The sequence below is a fragment of the Mastomys coucha genome, unplaced genomic scaffold (assembly GCF_008632895.1).
Source record: "Mastomys coucha isolate ucsf_1 unplaced genomic scaffold, UCSF_Mcou_1 pScaffold20, whole genome shotgun sequence".
NCBI classification, from domain to species: Eukaryota; Metazoa; Chordata; class Mammalia; order Rodentia; family Muridae; genus Mastomys; species Mastomys coucha.
Genome location: NW_022196903.1, coordinates 116,076,059 through 116,093,731, shown reverse-complemented (window position 1 = coordinate 116,093,731; position 17,673 = coordinate 116,076,059). Strand labels below are relative to the sequence as shown.

At 45.6% G+C, this 17,673-nt stretch overlaps 1 protein-coding gene and 1 long non-coding RNA gene across 6 annotated transcripts in view; one reads left to right on the top strand and one right to left on the bottom strand.

The window, feature by feature from the left end:
- Slc2a3 (solute carrier family 2 member 3) overlaps positions 1–17,673 on the top strand; it is a 64,753-nt gene that overhangs the window by 15,433 nt on the left and 31,647 nt on the right. The gene's annotated exons all lie outside the window — the stretch shown is intronic.
- On the bottom strand, positions 10,228–14,191 carry LOC116099547. Its single transcript, XR_004122297.1, has 2 exons — positions 14,146–14,191; positions 10,228–10,727 (listed from the first exon to the last, which is right to left on the bottom strand). It is a non-coding gene; the product is annotated as an uncharacterized LOC116099547 (long non-coding RNA).

Below are 17,673 nucleotides of genomic sequence, written 5' to 3'. Positions count from 1 at the left end.
ATGTAGACCCGGGTACCCTCACAGAGATCTTCCTGTCTCTTCCTTAAAAGTGCTTAAAGCATGCACTACCACGCCCATCACTAAGACATACTTTTAAAAGATTTTGAGAGCTGATATTCTGAATTTCCTGTCAAATATTTAAAGCTATTGTCATCTTTTAATAAGCACCTCCTTGGTGGCTTCTACCATGTAGCCCATAATTTTTCTTTTATTTTTATCATTTTTGTTACTGGGCCTTGCAATATAGCCTAGCCTGGCTTGATGTTCACTCTAATTCCTGCTACCCTCCCTCTGCTGCTCTAGCCCCCCTGAGTCCTTGGCTTACGAGTGATCCTTCTAAAGTCCAAATCTGGACTGGTGTTAACCCGCCAGATGTCTTAGTATGCAGACAAAGGTCAAATGCTCTACCTGCCTCACCTAGCTTGGTTAGCCATTTGTGATAGATCTCCCCTTATCTCTCAGCCTCCTTTGCTGCTGAATCAAAAAGCACAGCACCTGTCCAGCCGGGCAAACTCTGCTCCCTCTGCCCCTGCAACCCAGAAAGCTGTTTTCTTCCACCCCAGCCTCCCCGACTGTACCCTCTTTTGTCGGAGTCACTACCACTGAGCCTGTAGGGCTTTTGCAGTGTGCCTACTTGAAAAGCTGCTCTTGAAACACTGTTGCTCACAGCCAGACTCTTAATGGGCTATGCCTTTCCTCCGCATCTGCCGTGCTGGACTGTGGGACTCACTCCTGTTCAGCACCAAAGGGGTAGCATTCCTGAGCTTGGCCGTATTTAGACTCAGAGTCTGTAGCCCTATTCTATGTCTTCAAATTCGTTTATACATCCTATTGATCTACTATGTAAACTAAAACCAAGCATCCTTAGTTTTATAGTGAAAATAACAGAGGCTTGTCAATATGGCTCAGCAGGTAAGGACACTTGCTTCTAAACCCTACAACCTGAGTTGGAATGCTAAGAATATGGTAGAAGAGAACAAGCTGTCCCCTGACCTCTCAGCAGAGCCCTGGCATATCCGCATCCTCCAATAAACAAAGAAAGGAAATAATATAGCTTGTCTTAATTCTCTGCCTTACTCGTCTATCTAATCTTGTAACACAAACTACCCCTGCGCTCTGTCTTACTTGTGTGACTGGCTTTCTCAGCTTGGAATATGTTTTATTCTGGTTCTCTCTCCTTCTACCATATGGGCTCCAAGGATTGAACTCAGGTTATCAGACAGGATGGAGAGCACCTTCACTCACCAGCCATCTCTTCTTTTTGACTCCTGTAGCCAAGGCTGATCTCAAACTCGAATTGAATTCTTGAAATCTTTTTTTTTTTTTTTTTTTAAGCCCTGGCTGTCCTGGAACTCACTCTGTAGACCAGGCTGGCTTCGAACTCAGAAATTCACCTGCCTGCCTCTGCCTCCCAAGTGCTAGGATTAAAGGCGTGTACCACCACTGCCTGGCTGATGCCTTTCTAACTCAAGTGCACAGGTACATGAGCACATGTGTGAACATGTGTGTGGAGGTCAGAGATTGACAAATATATCTCTTACCTCATATATTGATGCAGGTACCCTAGATGAACCCAGAGCTCACTGGTTCACCATGGAGTATTGGTGTAACTAGTATAATACACAATTGATAATGTCAGTGCTATTTTAAAATATACAGAGAATAGATTTTCAGCCTTCTGGTTGATATCATGTGTCCTATCTGTTCTTATACGTTTAAGACAACACACAGTGAAGAAACATGAGCTCAACATACTTTTAAGTCATTATGCAGTTACAGTCATTGCTTTAATGGGTCCATAGTGTTCTGTACATGGCTGTCCATTGTGGGAGCTGCTTTCTAACAGACACAATACATGGTATTGAAGGAGACAGTAATCACTTTATATCAAATTAACAGACACAAGTGGATGGAGAGCCCTTCTCCGAACGCACATTACAGCTGGCTTTTAAACAGAGTATGCCAGCCACAGGAAAGAAGGGGCTTTCTAGACTGAGGAAACATAAAGGACACCCTAGGACCTAAGAGCCTGGAGAGCCCGGAACTGAAAAACACCATTGTGTAAATATAGAGAACTACGAGGAGGTGAGGAAGTTCACCGTGAACTATATATAAACAATGCTTTGAAAACAAATCCTCCTTGGCATTTAGGTGGCTTCCAGGCTTTCTCTGTGACATTACTCTGTGGTGACCATCTTTGTACCTTTATCTGTGTATGATGATGATATTTTATGGAAATTGTGGTGAAAAAATATGAAAATCTGAGCCATTTTTTGGCATATGTGTGTGGTGTGTGTGTATAGGGATTCACATATGTTGGAATGTATATGTGTACGATTGTGTGCAGGTACATGTGTGTGTGCCTGTGTGGGAGACATGTGCCTGTGTGTAAAGGTGAGAAATTGACAAAGGGAGTATTTCTCGATTGTTTTTTTACCTTATATTTTCAGGTAGGGTCCCTGGCGAACCTAGAGCTTACTGATCCAGCTAGCCAAGCTAACGAACTTGCTCTAAGATTCTCCTGTCTCTGCCTCCAGAGGGCCAGGATTATAGGTCAGGCTGGCCTGGAACTCTCAGAGCTCTACCTGCCCCTGCCTCCCAGGTGCTAGGCTTAGAGGTGTGCACCACCACATCTGGCTGAATATCTAAATCTTAACGGATATTATCAACTCTCTTCTAAAGGGTTTACATGTTTATCTTTATCCAACTCTGCATTTTGAAATATTTCAACTAGAACTGGGTAGTGTCAATTTTTTTTTTTTAAGATTTATTTTATGTATATGAGTACATTGTAGTTCTCCTCGGACACACCAGAAGAGGGCATCAGATCCCATTACAGATGGTTGTGAGCCATGTGGCTGCACATGGGAGTTGAACTCAGGACCTCTGGAAGAAGAGCCATCTCTCCAGCTAAGCAGTGTCAATTTTTATTGACTTTTCAGGCACAATAAACATCACCTTCACCAAAAAACAATCAATGAAAAAATTCTCCTCCTTAATTCTTTTGAATGTATTCGGACATCTCGCTTTGGTGCTTCCTTTATGGGTGACTCTTTCTTGCAGTTGACCTTCTTTTATCTTTTGTTCTTTTCACAGATTTTTTTTTTTGAGACTGGATTGTACATGGTCCGACCTTTCTGCTTCCACCTTCCTCCTTAGTGTTAAGATTATAGGCATATCTAGTTTTCCTTCTTAAAACAATGTTTTTATTGTATGTGTGAGTACATATTTATTTTATGTGCACATGTGAGTGCCTGTAGCACAGAAGAGGGTGTTGGATACCCAGCAAATGACGTGATGATTGAGACTCCCTGATAAGGATGCTGAGAACAGAACCTGGTCCAATGAAAGAGCAATTGGCACTGAGCCATCTCTCCAGCCCCTGCCTGGTGGTTCTCATAACAGGTGTGTGTGTATGTGTGTGTGTGTGTGTGTGTGTGCGCGCTAGTGCACACACTTTTAAAATACGTAGACTGCCCTTGATGAGAGCTTCTATTTCTGAGTCCAATTAAGAACAAGAGTAGCAAATAAATGATTTATTTATTATTATAAATAAGTACACTGTAGCTGTCTTCAGACACTCCAGAAGAGGGCGTCAGATCTCGTTACAGATGGTTGTGAGCCACCATGTGGTTCCTGGGATTTGAACTCAGGACCTTCGGAAGAACAGTCGGTGCTCTTACATGTTGAGCCATCTCTCCAGCCCCAAGAATGAATTTTTGTTGAGAGAGTCACTGATCATTGACATCTTTTGCTACTGAAATATCTTCAGAAAGATTGAAATGATCTGAGCGGTGGTGGTGGTGGCACATACCTTTAATTCCAGCACTCAAGAGGCAGAGGCCGGTGGTTTCTCAGTCTCAGGCCTACAGAATAAGTTCAGAGAACCCTTCTCAGAAGATAGATAGATAGACAGATAGATAGATTGATAGATAGATAGATAACCAAAAACAAACAAAAAGGTTGCAGTGGAATGGGGTGGGGGATGCTTGAACCTGTAGACAAAATGCTTGTACTCTTTGGAAATGATTAAGACCCTAAGTAGCACCTGGGTAGCCTGAGGCCGGGAGAGGAGAGGGCCAGGGCCTCCCTCTCTCATCCCTTAATTGTAGCTCACCGCTGTGCTGCTGCTGAATGCAGTGAAGATAAGCTTGGAATGCCATTGCAGGCTTTATTATCTCTCACTAGAAGATAAGAAGAAAATAGAGTTAGGACTTTAGAGTGAATTGGTTCCCCTACAGGGCTCTCTCCCGAGAAGCAGCTGGCCCGGCTCCATTGTCAGAGACCAACTTCACCTCTGGGAAAGTCCTCCCCAGGTCAAGCTTGAAATACAAGAAGCAAGGACCAGTGTTGTCCTTCTCTCTTGTGGTTCACTTGTTTCCTCCCAGGTGTGGAACGTCCATTTTTTTTCTGAGAATTCATACAAGAACGTTATCATAGGAGGACAACAGTCATTGCAACAAAAGAATTGTAACTACAACAGAGATTAACATCTTATTAATAGTAGTGGGCATGTGATTGCATGTAGAAACTGTAGAGTCCTGCAGAGTCCTGGCTATTCTGAAAGGCACTGGAGCAGAATGGGAGAAGGAGAATTGGAGAGCCAGAATATAGCTCACCCTGAAGGACAGAAACCAAATGGGAAGCAGTATAGACTCAGGGGCAGTGGTGGCACGCACCTTTTAACCCTAGCACTCGGGGCAGAGACAGGTTGATCTCTGAGTTCGAGGTCAGCCTAGTCCAACTAGTGAGTTCCAGAACAGCCAGGACTGTTACAGAGAGAAACCCTGTCTCTTTTGAGAGAGAGAGAGAGAGAGAGAGAGAGAGAGAGGGAACAGTCAGGGCACTTTGGGACAAGAGTCCAATTCTAGTCTCCTGGCAGCAGGCTTCTCCCTCTGAGTCCCTCAGGTGACTGGGCTGTAGCCTAAGCCGTCCTGTTAGGGCTGTGAGGTGGACCAAGAGACTCCAGTGATAAGGAAATGTACCCCTTTCAATGGCTACCCTTTTGCCCCTTGCTTCTAATGATGTGGGATGACCTTTTCCTAGTTGGCTTAGGAGAAGGAAGGAGAAAGATGATGCAAATAAGTAGTGTCTGGAAGAAAAAAAAAGACTTCATTGACAACAGAGGAAAAATGATCCAAAACTGAGAAATTTATGCAGAAGTGGGAATCATGAACAGAATCTTATACTGAATTACGAGATAATAAGCATAGAACACTGAAATATAAAATGTGTAGGAAATACCCAGGCAGAAGATGATTTGGGTAGGAAGAATTCATTGTGAAGCATACCGATGGGCTGGAGAGAAAGCTCAGTGGTTAAGAGGTCTGGCTGTAGGCCAGGCAGTGGTGGTGCACACCTTTAATCCCAGCACTTGGGAGGCAGAGGCAGGTGGATTTCTGAGTTCAAGGCCAGCCTGGTCTACAGAGTGAGTTCCAGAGCAGCCAGGGCTACACAGAGAAACCCTGTCTCAAAACAAAATAAAACAAAAGAGCTCTGTCTGTTCTTTAGAGGACCCAGGTTCAATTCCCAGCACTCACATGGAGGTTCACTGCCACCTGTAACTCCAGTTCCAGGGGATCCAACATCCTCTTCTGGCTTCCTTGGCACTGCATGCACAGGGCTGCATAGACGGTAGTAGGTAAAACACTTGTGCATCTTAGAAAAAACTAAAGAGTCTTGTGATGGCATGTGCTGACTTAATGGATTCTAGGGCTCAGTTGATCCAACACTGGCCTTTTTGTGATGTGTATTTCTATCACTGTAGCTTTTCTCTGACTAGCAATGTGGTAATGTAACAAATTGTACAATATTAAAGAAAAATTAAAAAAAGGTAATTTGCTAAACTGTGGATAGAGGGGCAACATCAGATACACTGGTCAAGGAGAAGTCTTTGAAGGAGTAGCTATTAAGCTCAGACTCGAGTGACAAGAAAGAACAAGACATTGGAACTTCTTCTCCCCACATTTATGTGTGTACATGTGTATGTGCTGAAGTGGCCACACACCCAGGAATTGAACTCAGATTACCAAGCTTTCTAGCAATCACTTTTACCATCTCACCAGCTCTGCTCTTGTAAGACATCTTCAGGTCGTACGAAAGGCAGGAAGGACTTGATCAGGGAGATGACTACATCCTTCTGTTGGCCAGTCTTCAGACATGTGCTAACCTGTTATAACTTGCCTAACCTGTTATAACTTGCCTGTTTCTCTTGTTCTCATCAGTGTGTTAGCTTCCTATAGCTTAGGGGGGGCTGGTGAGATGGCTCAGCGGGTAAGAGCACTGAGTGCTCTTCTGAAGGTCCTGAGTTCAAATCCCAGCAACTACATGGTGGCTCACAACCACCCGTAATGAGATCTGACTCCCTCTTCTGGTGCGTCTGAAGACAGCTACAGTGTACTTATGTATATTAATAAACAAATCTTTAAAAAAATATTTATTATACATATTATATACTCAGAACACTGTGCATAATTATCCAGTCCAAAGCACCAGCAGTCGGTGTTCTTAACCCGCTGAGCCATCTCACCAGCCCCAATCTTTTTTTCTTTTTAAAGATTTATTTTATTTTATTTTATGTGTTTGAGTACACTGTAGCTGTAAAGATAGCCGTGAACCATCATGTGTGTGGCTGCTGGGAATTGAACTCAGGACCTTCTGCCAGCCTGCCCCGCTGGCTCCGGCCCGGCTCGCTCTGGCATAATACACTGTAGTTGTCTTCAGATGCACCAGAAGAGGGCGTCAGATCTCATTATGGGTGGTTGTGAGCCGCCATGTGGTTGCTGGGATCTGAACTTAGGACCTTCGGAAGAGCAGTCAGGGCTCTTATCTGCTGAGCCATCTCACCAGCCCCTAAATAAATAAACCTTAAATAATAATAAAAAAAAAAAAAAAAAAAAAAAAAAAAAAAAAAAACAGGCATGCACCATCACTGCCTGGCATATTAGAGATTTTCAAGACGTAATCAAGCCACCTGGTGTAGTTTTTCCCACCAGGGCACTTGGCAGTTTTTCAGGATAGTCTTGTTATCCTAACTATGCTGAAGTCATGTGAATACAATGGATGGTGGGTGGGTAGCTCAATGGTAGAGCGCTTGCCTAGCATACCTGAGGCCCTGGGTCTAATACACAGCACTCCCAGGAAGAAAGCCAGAAGGAGTCCAGTGAGTGGAGGCTATACTCAGAACACTGTGCATGATTATCCGGCCCAAAGCACCAGCAGCATGGCACATGGCACACTGGTCTCCAGTGTCCCCTGATGTCACTAACCCTGCACCAGCAGCATGTCGTGTGACACACTGGTCTCCAGTGTCCCCTGATGTCACTAACCCTGCACCAGCAGCATGTCGTGTGACACACTGGTCTCCAGTGTCCCCTGATGTCATTAATTCTGTAGGAAGCAGTTTGTTATGCTTTAAGCATCATAAATAATTCTACTTAATACTAATAAAATCATTCTATTTCCTACTAATGACCCCTCTTCCCTTCCCTTGGTGTAGCCAACCATCCTTTAGTAATCTTTCTAGATTGTAGTAGGAAAACAGTGAGGTATTACTTTTTCCACTTCAAGTTTTCAGAGTTGGGCATAGTAACACAACATTTGGTAAACTGAATCAAGAGGCTCTCAAGTCCTAAGCAGCCTGGGTTACATGAGACTCTTAAACAAAATGTTCTTTTTCATCTTCTTGTTCTCTGACTTTTTAGAATATTAACAGTGCTGTGTCATTAAGTGGGTCATTATCATCACATGGCAGCATTGTATTCAAGGCAAACTAAGTTGTCACTTAGCTATCTCATCGCCCTTCCTGGCCTGTAGCTGCTTTTCTGTGCTTTCTTCATTCCTTCCTGTGGAAAGGTCGTTTCTCTTAAGAAGGTAAATAATGCTCCTTTTCTTTTGTCTCTCTCTCAATACCGGGTAAACACAACTTAATCCTGGAGCCCTGTCCTTATCTTTGAGAGCCCGGGGAAAGCAAGGCGCGAGGCTGCTTTAGAATGTGGCTCTGCCACTGATGTTGACTGGTTAGTCATTGGTGAGACAGAGGGGGCAGCTGTCACCACCTGCTCTTCATGGTGCAGACATAGAGCTTGAGAGACCTGGAGGAACACTGTTCCCAAGAGGCGCGCACGTCCTCCTCGTCCCCCTCAGAGAGGAATGTGTCTGTCTTTTCCTGAGGCTGCTGGGTTGCTTGGTATTGACTGGAGATGTCAGGATCAAAGAGTCACCAAGAGACAAGAAAATAGCTGTGGTCTAGGTACCTGGAACAGCCAGGTCCTGGTGGAGATTAAAAAGGTGACCTCGATGAAAATTCTTTACAGTGTTACTCAGAAAACTAAGCAGACCTAGTCAAATGCTTTCAATTTTCCAAATTCCAACTATGCTCCTACCCAAAATATAATGGGGAGGGAGGGGAGTCTCTCCTCAGTATCTTTAACCTTACAGCCAGAGAATCTTTTATTCATTCAAATATTTTTTTAGTATGTCCATATCTACTGTACATATACATGAACCAGAGAAAGCTTCCAACAATTTAGAAATTCCACGTATATGTTTGAAAAAAATAAGTGAGTACCTATTTAGTAGTTGAAATGTACACAGAAAAACAAATTTTATTTATTGTTAGTAATGTATTTTGGTTTTTCAAGACAGGGTTTCTCTGTGTAGCCCTGGCTGTCTTGGAACTCACTCTTGTAGACCAGGCTGGCCTTGGAACTTCCAGAGATCCGCCTGCCTCTGCTTCCTGAGTGTTGGGATTGGTGTGTGTCACCACTGCCCAGTTTGAAATGTACAGTTTATCTCCTGCCTCCCCAAGGGCTTACACTCTATGCATAGATTACTACTTGCATAAAGAGTGTCTCTGCCAGACCGTCGGACTGCAGACCACAGTTGGAGTCCCTTTCCTTCAGCTGTGAACTCAAATGTGGTGTAGAGCTGAGGCGGGTTATTTGCTTGCTTGTTCATGTTCAGCATTGTCTGCAGCAATGCAAGTCCACACCAAGCCCACATACAGGGAAGCCTGCTTTGCTGGCTGACTCTCAACCTTATTTTTGTTTTAAAAGTAGAAATAAAGCCGGGCGGTGGTGGCGCACGCCTTTAATCCTAGCACTTGGGAGGCGGAGGCAGGCGGATTTCCGAGTTCGAGGCCAGCCTGGTCTACATAGTGAGTACCAGGACAGCCGGGGTTACAGAGAGAAACCCTGTCTCGAAAAACCAAAAAAAAAAAAAAAAAAAAAAAAAAAAAAAAAAAAAAAAAAAAAAAAAAAAAAGTAGAAATAAGAGATGCTCGTTTGTAGCAAACAACCTGGTTTCTATTCAGAGAATCTTCTTACAGAAATAATGTATAGAATATGAAGCGAGACAATGACTCTGGGTTCAGGGTTGGAGTTAGGGAAGCAATGGGAAGGCAAACAGGAAAAGCGTGAGATTGGTGCCTGTGGCTCAGTGGTAAGGCATCCCAGTTCGCACATTCATATTCGAGCGTGTACACACACAAACACACACACAGACACACAGACACACACACACACAGAAAGAAAAAGAGAGAGACTGTACTTCTTCTCTTCTCTTCTTTTCTTTTCTTTTTGAGATGGGGGTCTCACTATATCGTTCTGGCCTGGAACGAGCTCTGTAGACCAAGCCGGCCTCCAACTCACAGAGATCTGCCTGCATTTATCTTTGAGTGCTGGGACTGAGGGTGTGTGCCCAACAGGAGAGATTTTTAAATGGAGCAAAGCACAGATGATGAAGTGACACATTAGACACAGCAGGAGTATGAAGTGTGCGGTTGGCATGAAGAAGAGGAGAAAAGTGAGAAGGTTGTACTTCATTCTGCACCTGAGTGTAGAGCTGGACTAAGCAGCACTCTGACTGGACCTGGGGATGGGTGGGGCTCAGGGAACAGAGCCATGGGAAAGAATGAGACAGGTGTCAGGGTGCAGAACCCTGGCCAAGGGTGAGGGGAGCCAAGAAAGACCGCTTCAAGGGCTCTGAGGTTTAGACATTGAAGGGAGAACGATCCAGGGTCTGAGGCATGAAAGCAGGCATGAAAGGTGTGGGTCCTGTCCCCCCTGTTATCCCACCACTCAGGAAGTAGAGGCAGCTGGATCTCTGTGAATTCAAGGTCAACTTAGTCTATATAGGGAGTTCCAAGGCAGCCTGTAGTGATTCCTCCATCTCAAACAAAACAAAAGACACAAGGGTGTGCCTAAGGGAAAAATTCTTTGCCTTTCATTGTTTTAGAGAGGTTTCTTTATGTGTGTGTCAAAAGGCCAGAATCCAGAAAAGGGAAATGGAGGCGGATACAGAAATGAAACCCAGTCCCTAATCACCAGCTGCCCTTTCCTTGGAAATGGGCAGAGCTCAGGAGTGGGGCGTGGATACATACTTCCTAGGAACTGACTGTTTTTAGCCTGCATCTATCTTGAGCTGCTTTCTGCAGAGTCCAGCAGAGTCCAGATCATCATCTGTGCCCTGATGATCAGCGTCCTGATCATCTCTTGTACACTCCTGGCCCAGGCTCGGCCTTCATTTCCATTACGCTGTTCTGTTCTCACTGTGGGTGGCGTCTATATCCAGTTGTGTAAGTTAATTTGTTGTGACATCTTGTCACTTCCGGGTCTTACCCTCATCCATGTCGCTGCCATCACTCCCTGCAGTCTTTGCCATTTGGCTTCTGGTTTTCTCTGCCAGCTGGTTTACTGTGACGTCACTATCTCCATAGCAACCCCTCTCTGGGGAAAAAGAAGGGGACATGGGAAGAAGAGTGGGCTAGAAAAGATGAGCAAGAGAAGCTGGTCTGGAGACGACCTTTGGATTGAGTCCTGGAACGGAGTTAAAACTAAGTCTGTTGATTACAGCCAAATTACACAAAACCCAGGGGATAGGCCCTGCTCAAAACTCATTCAACAAGTCCTGTTTCTTTCTCAGATTTTAGGGTTGTTGTTCTTTTTCTATTTTGTAGTCATGTATGTAATTTATTGTGTGTGTAAGCATGTGTGCAGCACATCTATGGTATGAGTGTGAAGGTCCCTGGAGGGCTTGCAGGAGTCCAGGGCTCTCCTTCCACCATGTGGGGCCCTGAGGATCGAACTGGTACCCTTGGGCTTGGCAGCAAGCACCATTTACCTTCCGAACCATTTCTGGTATAACTTAACGTAAATTATTATCTCTTAAGATTTGTAAGGGTTTCCTTTTGATATATTTTTCTCTAATAATTCGAGACACCAGAATTTAAGCAATACATGAAGTACATTTGAAATGACTTTAGAAAAGGAAAAAAAAATAGAAGTTGGATTTAATTTCAAACACTACAGAAAAAGAAGCAAAAGCAGGCCAATGAAGATGGAAGCATGCCATCAGCCAGAAAGCATTTCCACTTAGAATCAGAAAGAGATTTTAATTAGCGAAAATGCTTTTTTACCAAGAGTAAGGTTTACTTCATGTGGGAGGAGCACTTGGCTGAGATCTTGTTTGTTTGATTTTGGGTTTTGTGTAGCCCAGGCTGTCCTGGAACTCTGTAGACCAGGTTAGTCTGGAACTCTACCTGTCTCTGGTGGGACTAAAGATATGCACCACCATGCCTGGCCTCTGCCTAGACTCTTTAAAGCCAATACCAAGGCTGCACATCTGTAAGGGAATATTGCTAAGTCATTTGTCCTCAGGCTTGGGCTCCATTTCCCACTCCTTTCATTCCAACCTGGTAAGCTTGCCTGTCACAGACCACCCAAGTCCACGGGAATTTGGTTTTGAAGTCTGGAGACTGTAGCGCTTGAATTTGCCTTTCTAATCAGCTCCCCAGAGAGACAGGCTGGTCCCTAAAGCAGGATTTGAGTAGCAGCAGGTGAGACGCCTTGTATCTCTGTGAGTACCGACAAGTCGTGCAGAGCATAAACAAACGTGTGGATTAATCAATGAGTTCCATGAATACAATCTGGTTTTTGGGGTGTTTGGTTGGTTGCTTGGTTTGGGTTGGTTTGAGACAAAGTCTAGCCTTGTAACTAGGCTGGCTTCAAACCCACGGCCCCTCACCTTCAAAAGACAGCACTGGAATTACAGACACGCACCACCGCACCCAGCTTCCCTTTGGGTTTTTATTTGCAAGCCTTGCACCTCTTTACTCACTGTCCCTGTGTAGAGTGACCAACTGTCCAGTTTTGCCCGTGCCTTTTCTAGTCCTAAAATAGCATAGTCCTGCAACAAGCAGATGGTTGGGTGGCCTGGCCATTGTCACAAGGCCAGTGAGACAGAAAGAATAGAACCCGGATTTGAAAGTGGCAGGAGACTTTTGGGAGGGGCTGCAGAGAGAAGGCTCAGCACTGGAGTCTAGCTCCCTGATACTTTCCTGGCCTCCTTGGGCAGCTGCATGCTCTGCTCATGGCACACAAAACCCACACGGGCACATGCATTCAAAAAGGGAGAAAAGAAAGAAAGACAAGCGTGCAAGGGCTATGTGCGTGCATGCGTGCGTGCATGTGTGTGTGTGTATGTGGTACACACTTGGTCTATGCCTCTAGTCTAGCGCTCCCAAGGCAGACTGCTATGAGTTACAGGCCAACTTGGGCTATACAGTAAGACTGACTGATAAAAAAAAAATGCATACATATAGTCTGTAGTTTGTTTATTTTTGTTCAGAATTTATTATTTGGTCTGGGAGGATAGCTGGATAATAAACTGCTTGCCTAACATGTGGGATGCTTGGGTTTGACCCCCAGCACTGCAAAACAATCAAAGAGGAGAAGGAGAAAGACATTATTTATTAACAAAGAATTGTAATTTATAAATAAAGGCACAGGCCTTTAATCCCAGCACTTGGGAGACAGAGGCAGTCAGTCAGTCGGATCTCTGAGTTTGTGGCTAGTTTGGTCTATAGAGCAGGTTCCAGGACAGCCAGGGCTACATAGAGAAACCCCTGTCTCAAGGGAGAAAAAAAAGCAATTTAGCCATCTTTTAGGAGAAAGCATTTTACAGGTGAGCAGAAAATATATGTTGTTCAAAAGATCTAGCAGTGTCTATCCTGGAGGCTGCAAGTATCACTGCATAATAGTGCTTGCCCAGCATACCCATCTCTGCATTCAATTCCCAGGACTGCACAGATCAATAATAATGATAATAATGTGTATATCAATGGAAGAATGAATACACCTAGGCATATCCATGAGTAGGATGCTAGGATCAATAAGCTATAGTCTGGACCTGGCACAGGAAGGGGAGGTGGGGTGTTGCAATATTCTAGAATCCATGTCTTGATTTTAGCAGTGGTTATACAGATGAACAGTGGAGAAGAGAGAATCCACCGATTCGGCTGTACACTTAGAATGAGTGCACTTTTACCTCCACCATTGCATATGTAGTTCAGTAACCACCAGCAAAGCTAACAGCCCCGGGACTGTTAAAGACTTCTGGGGAGGGACGGGGAAGGGAATGGGGGGTTTGCTGAGGAGATCCGGGAAGGGGGATAACATTTGAAATGTAAATAAAATAACCCAAAAAGAGGGACTAATGTGACTGGCCTTCTAAGGGGAGGCTGTAAATGCCCCTCATTCGGAAGGTGATGAGCTATCTCCACCTGTTGAGTAATGGGTCAGCAAGGGGAAGTGGAAACCCTTTGTCACAGGTTGAGGAAAAGGGGCCTGGCGCTTTGCAACAAAATTGCAACAAGTTTAGCGTGTTGTTATTCTCCTCTCTCAATCTGTCTGTCTTACTGTAAAACTATGGCTGCCCTGCCTGACACTCATGTGCATAACAGGCTGGCCTTGAACCTACAGCCTTGAACACTCCTGTCTCTGCTTCCCAGGTGTTGATAGGCAACTCTTGACATCTTAGATTGTTTTTCCTACACACACACACACACACACACACACACACACCAGACACACCACACTTTGTGGGAGGACAGATCTACTGGTTCTCAGCTCCCATCTTTCATTAGGCTCAATGGTCCAAGCTGACATTTTCTTTTATGAGTCTATTGCAGGAGTTCACATCCTGTCTATCCTGCCCAAAGGCAGCCTTCCAATCGCTTTTACAACCACACTATCAGATTTGGAGTGCCTGGTTTTTGAAACAGGGCCTTTAATGTTCACCCCCTTGTCCCCCCCCACCCCACCCCACCCCCGACTCCAAGGCATTCTGAAAATTCTTCAGTCCCACCTGGCTTTCTCCTCAACTGCAATTGAGTCTTTAAGAGTTTCTTTTCCCAGCAGCTTTCCTCAGGAAGAAAGAAAAAGAAAAGAAAAAACAATTGCCTCTCAGGAAGGATTAGTCAGTGAACTTGTTGTTCTTGTCTGGGGTGGGGGGTGGAGTGTAGGGGACGGGGGAGTGTAGGGGACGGGACCGTGTAGGGGACGGGGGCATCCAAATACTGTGCAGAGATGAAAAATGAGTTTAAAATAGTTTGTACTCGTTCCTTGTTTTAACCGTGATCGGGCCATAAGAAATACTTCCTACCTGCTAATATATGAAAAATGTAACTGAGAAAAGTGTCATAGAAAGACATTTAGATCTTAAACCTGGTTCCCCCTTTCCTTGTTGTTCTAATTTTTCAAGGTAGGATTCCAATATGCGGCTTCGGATGTCCTGTAATTCACCACATAGACCAAGATGATCTCTGTCTAATTTACAGGTCCTCCTTCCTGCCTCTGTCTCCAGAGTGCTGGGATTAAAGGCTTGTGCCACTCCCACCAGCTTCCTGATACATCTTAAAAGATACTAGGAAGCAAAATTTAAGGATAATGGATTTATGTATGATTTGTCCAAACCAGAGAACGAGGTCTATCTACTGTAGACACAGACGCCACTTCTGTAACAGGTGCAAATTTTACAGAAATGGTGAAACAAAGGCCAGGAAATAAGGGTAAGATAAAGTTGTCAGAACTCTGTGAAATCTTTCCCGGTAGGTAAAGTGCCTCGTCCCACTCCCCACCCCACCCCACCCCACCCCCACCCTCGTCCCTTAACCCTCCTCACCAGGAGATCAGCACCCCACCTCCACCCTCAACCGCTTGGGAATCCTGGGGAGATTTTAATTCTTTGGTCCATTGTTTGAATAGGTTGATAGCTAAGGGGAGGAGCTGCTGTCTGTCCCAGATTATCTCCTCCTGCTGGGGCCGTTACAAAAGCCTAAAGTCGCTCGAATGCCACGGAACAATGACCGGGTAACCTCTGCGAGCAGCGAGCTGCAGGAGAGCGTTCTAAGAGTAAATCTGCAGGCTGATGAGTGCAGTGGGGGTGGGACGGAGACAGATTGCAGGCATCAGAAATTAGTCATCTACCCGAACAGCTGGAGTAGGTGAATGCTTTTGCATCCATACTATATGTAAAGCTGCCTGAAATAAAAAGAAGCAGGCAGCGTGGGAAACGTGAGCGATGTGGTGTGCTCGACGAAGCCGAATGGCCGGCGGCAAAATAGATGGACAGGTGGGGAGACAGTCCTGCCGGGCGCAGATAATGAGCAGGTGGGGCATTCGCCACCGCCCTCCAGGCAGACTCTGGCGTAACCTGCTGCTCCATAGAGATGCCTCGGATTCCTGACAACTGCACTTTCTCAGCCCATCCGGTGGGCGCTGGCCGACCCCGCCCGGCGGAGGAGACGTGCGTGTTGGCACGGCGCCCGGCAGCCCCCGCGGTCCCTGAGTGGCCTGGGTCTGCCTCCCCAGCTCGCTGACTCATTCGCGCGTCGCGCAGTGTTCTGCTTCTCCCTGACGTTCAGGCATTTTTTTTTTTTTTTTTGGTTGACTTGTCTGGAGGAGGCGAGGGGGGTAAAAGAAAGATACGGACCCGGAAAGACGGAGGGTGAATTTAGAAGTAAAGGGCAGGATGGGCAGCAGACCACCAGGAAGAACGGGAAAGGGTGGGCCTGGGAAGGAGCAGATGTGCGTGAGCATGCGCAGAGCGTCGGATCACCCTGCACCAGCCGCAGCGAACTGCGCCACTGAAAAGACAACAGTCCCCCTGCAAATGTTTAGTGCTGCATGCTATTTAGGCGTGCATCGGGGTCGAAATAATCAGAAGAAAGTAGAAACAAGGGCTTCCCGGTGCCTGCCTCGCCGTCCTAACCTCCGCCCGTAAATGCATTACTCTTTACCTTTCTCTGCGCCCCAAACCAAGGAAGCACATAAATGCTGCATGCATTTAGCCCCTAATGCCATTTTAGGACTTGGATAGACATGTTCCTCATAACACCAGTCGCGGGACATAATCTGATTGGTTGTAAGTTGGCATTAGAGAATCTAAGCATGTTATCCTTTAAACACATCTTGAGCTGGGATGTTTAATCCCCAGCACCACACAAAACCCTGGAGTGGTGGCACACAGCCTTAATCCTAACACTTGGGAGTGAAACAGCAGGATCAGAAATCCGTGGTCAGCTTTGGTTAAGTACCAGTGGACTACACGAGACACTATCAACAGGAACAACCTCAAAAGGCCCAAACCCCGGTTTAATAATGTAGTGATACAAGGGGTAGTTTCCCTAGGTCTTTAGGTTTGCTAACAGCCCACATCCCGTTTGCATCGATAAACTTCATGAAGGATGATGATGATGATGATGTAGGTGCTTCAGTTTCTGCCCCTAACTTTTCCAGCCTGAAAAGGGACTTATTACCGACTTATTACCCATTAGGAAATGAGGAACTGCCTGCAGAGTCTGTGCGATCTGGCCTTGGCCTGTGCTCAGCAGTCATCTGCCTACATTGGTCTTTAGTGGGTCTGGGCAGACTGCTTGCCACTTTTTAAGGGGGTCACAAAAAGTAACTAAGGTAGGTGGAGAGGAAACTTAAGGACAACCCATCAACCAGTCTTCAGCCACCTCCCTCCAGTCCCAGGTTTTCCTCTCCCTAGTAACATGGATGACAGCAGTATGCTCCAAGTGACTCCCTCTTTGTGCTTATTCCCAAGTAAAACCCAAGGCAGCCTGCTGCCCCGGGGAACCTGGAAAGCCAGCTTATAGGCCCAGTGCCCTTAAGTACGGCATTCTCATGGTGGTAGTACTCCTCTCATTTCCTGTTACATGAAACAAAAGATATTTAGAGAGAGAGAGAGAGAGAGAGAGAGAGAGAGAGAGAGAGAAAGGCTTTCCTGATGAGTATTTTCGGTTGTCTTGGTTGGACCATTTTTTCATTTCTTCACAGGAAATTCTCAGAGTTTCCCACTCAGAAACATGTTCTTGGTCCCCAGCCTCTGCCACCACAGGCAGTGCCTCCTTCCTTCCTCTGACCCCAGCCCATGGCCCTGTGATCTCATGGCTTTTTAAGATCCCATTTCGTTGGACTCTCTACAGTAAAACTTGGAAGTTGGCAACTTTTACTGCAAAGGGTCAGATTATGTAAGTGTTTTAGGGTTTGTAGACCGCAGTGTCCTAAGAGCCTTGTTGCCTCACCGGCATCGCTTTGTGGCCTCTCCATCTTCTCTGTCCTGAGAGGCCCTCCAAACAGCCTGGGAATAGAACCCTCACAGAGTACCAGGAGGATACCTCCTTTCCTAGAACTGTTTATCTGCAGCCTCCAGATTCCTTACATTGGACTGTGCTTCCTGTGTGCGCGGGAGGGGTCGAGAGAGGGTAGTGGTGAGTGAGCACGATCAAACTACATTATATACATAGATAAATGTCTTGGTGAAACCTGGATAACTGATAACTACTAATAATAATAACTGGATTTAGCCTGGCAGTGGTGGCACAGG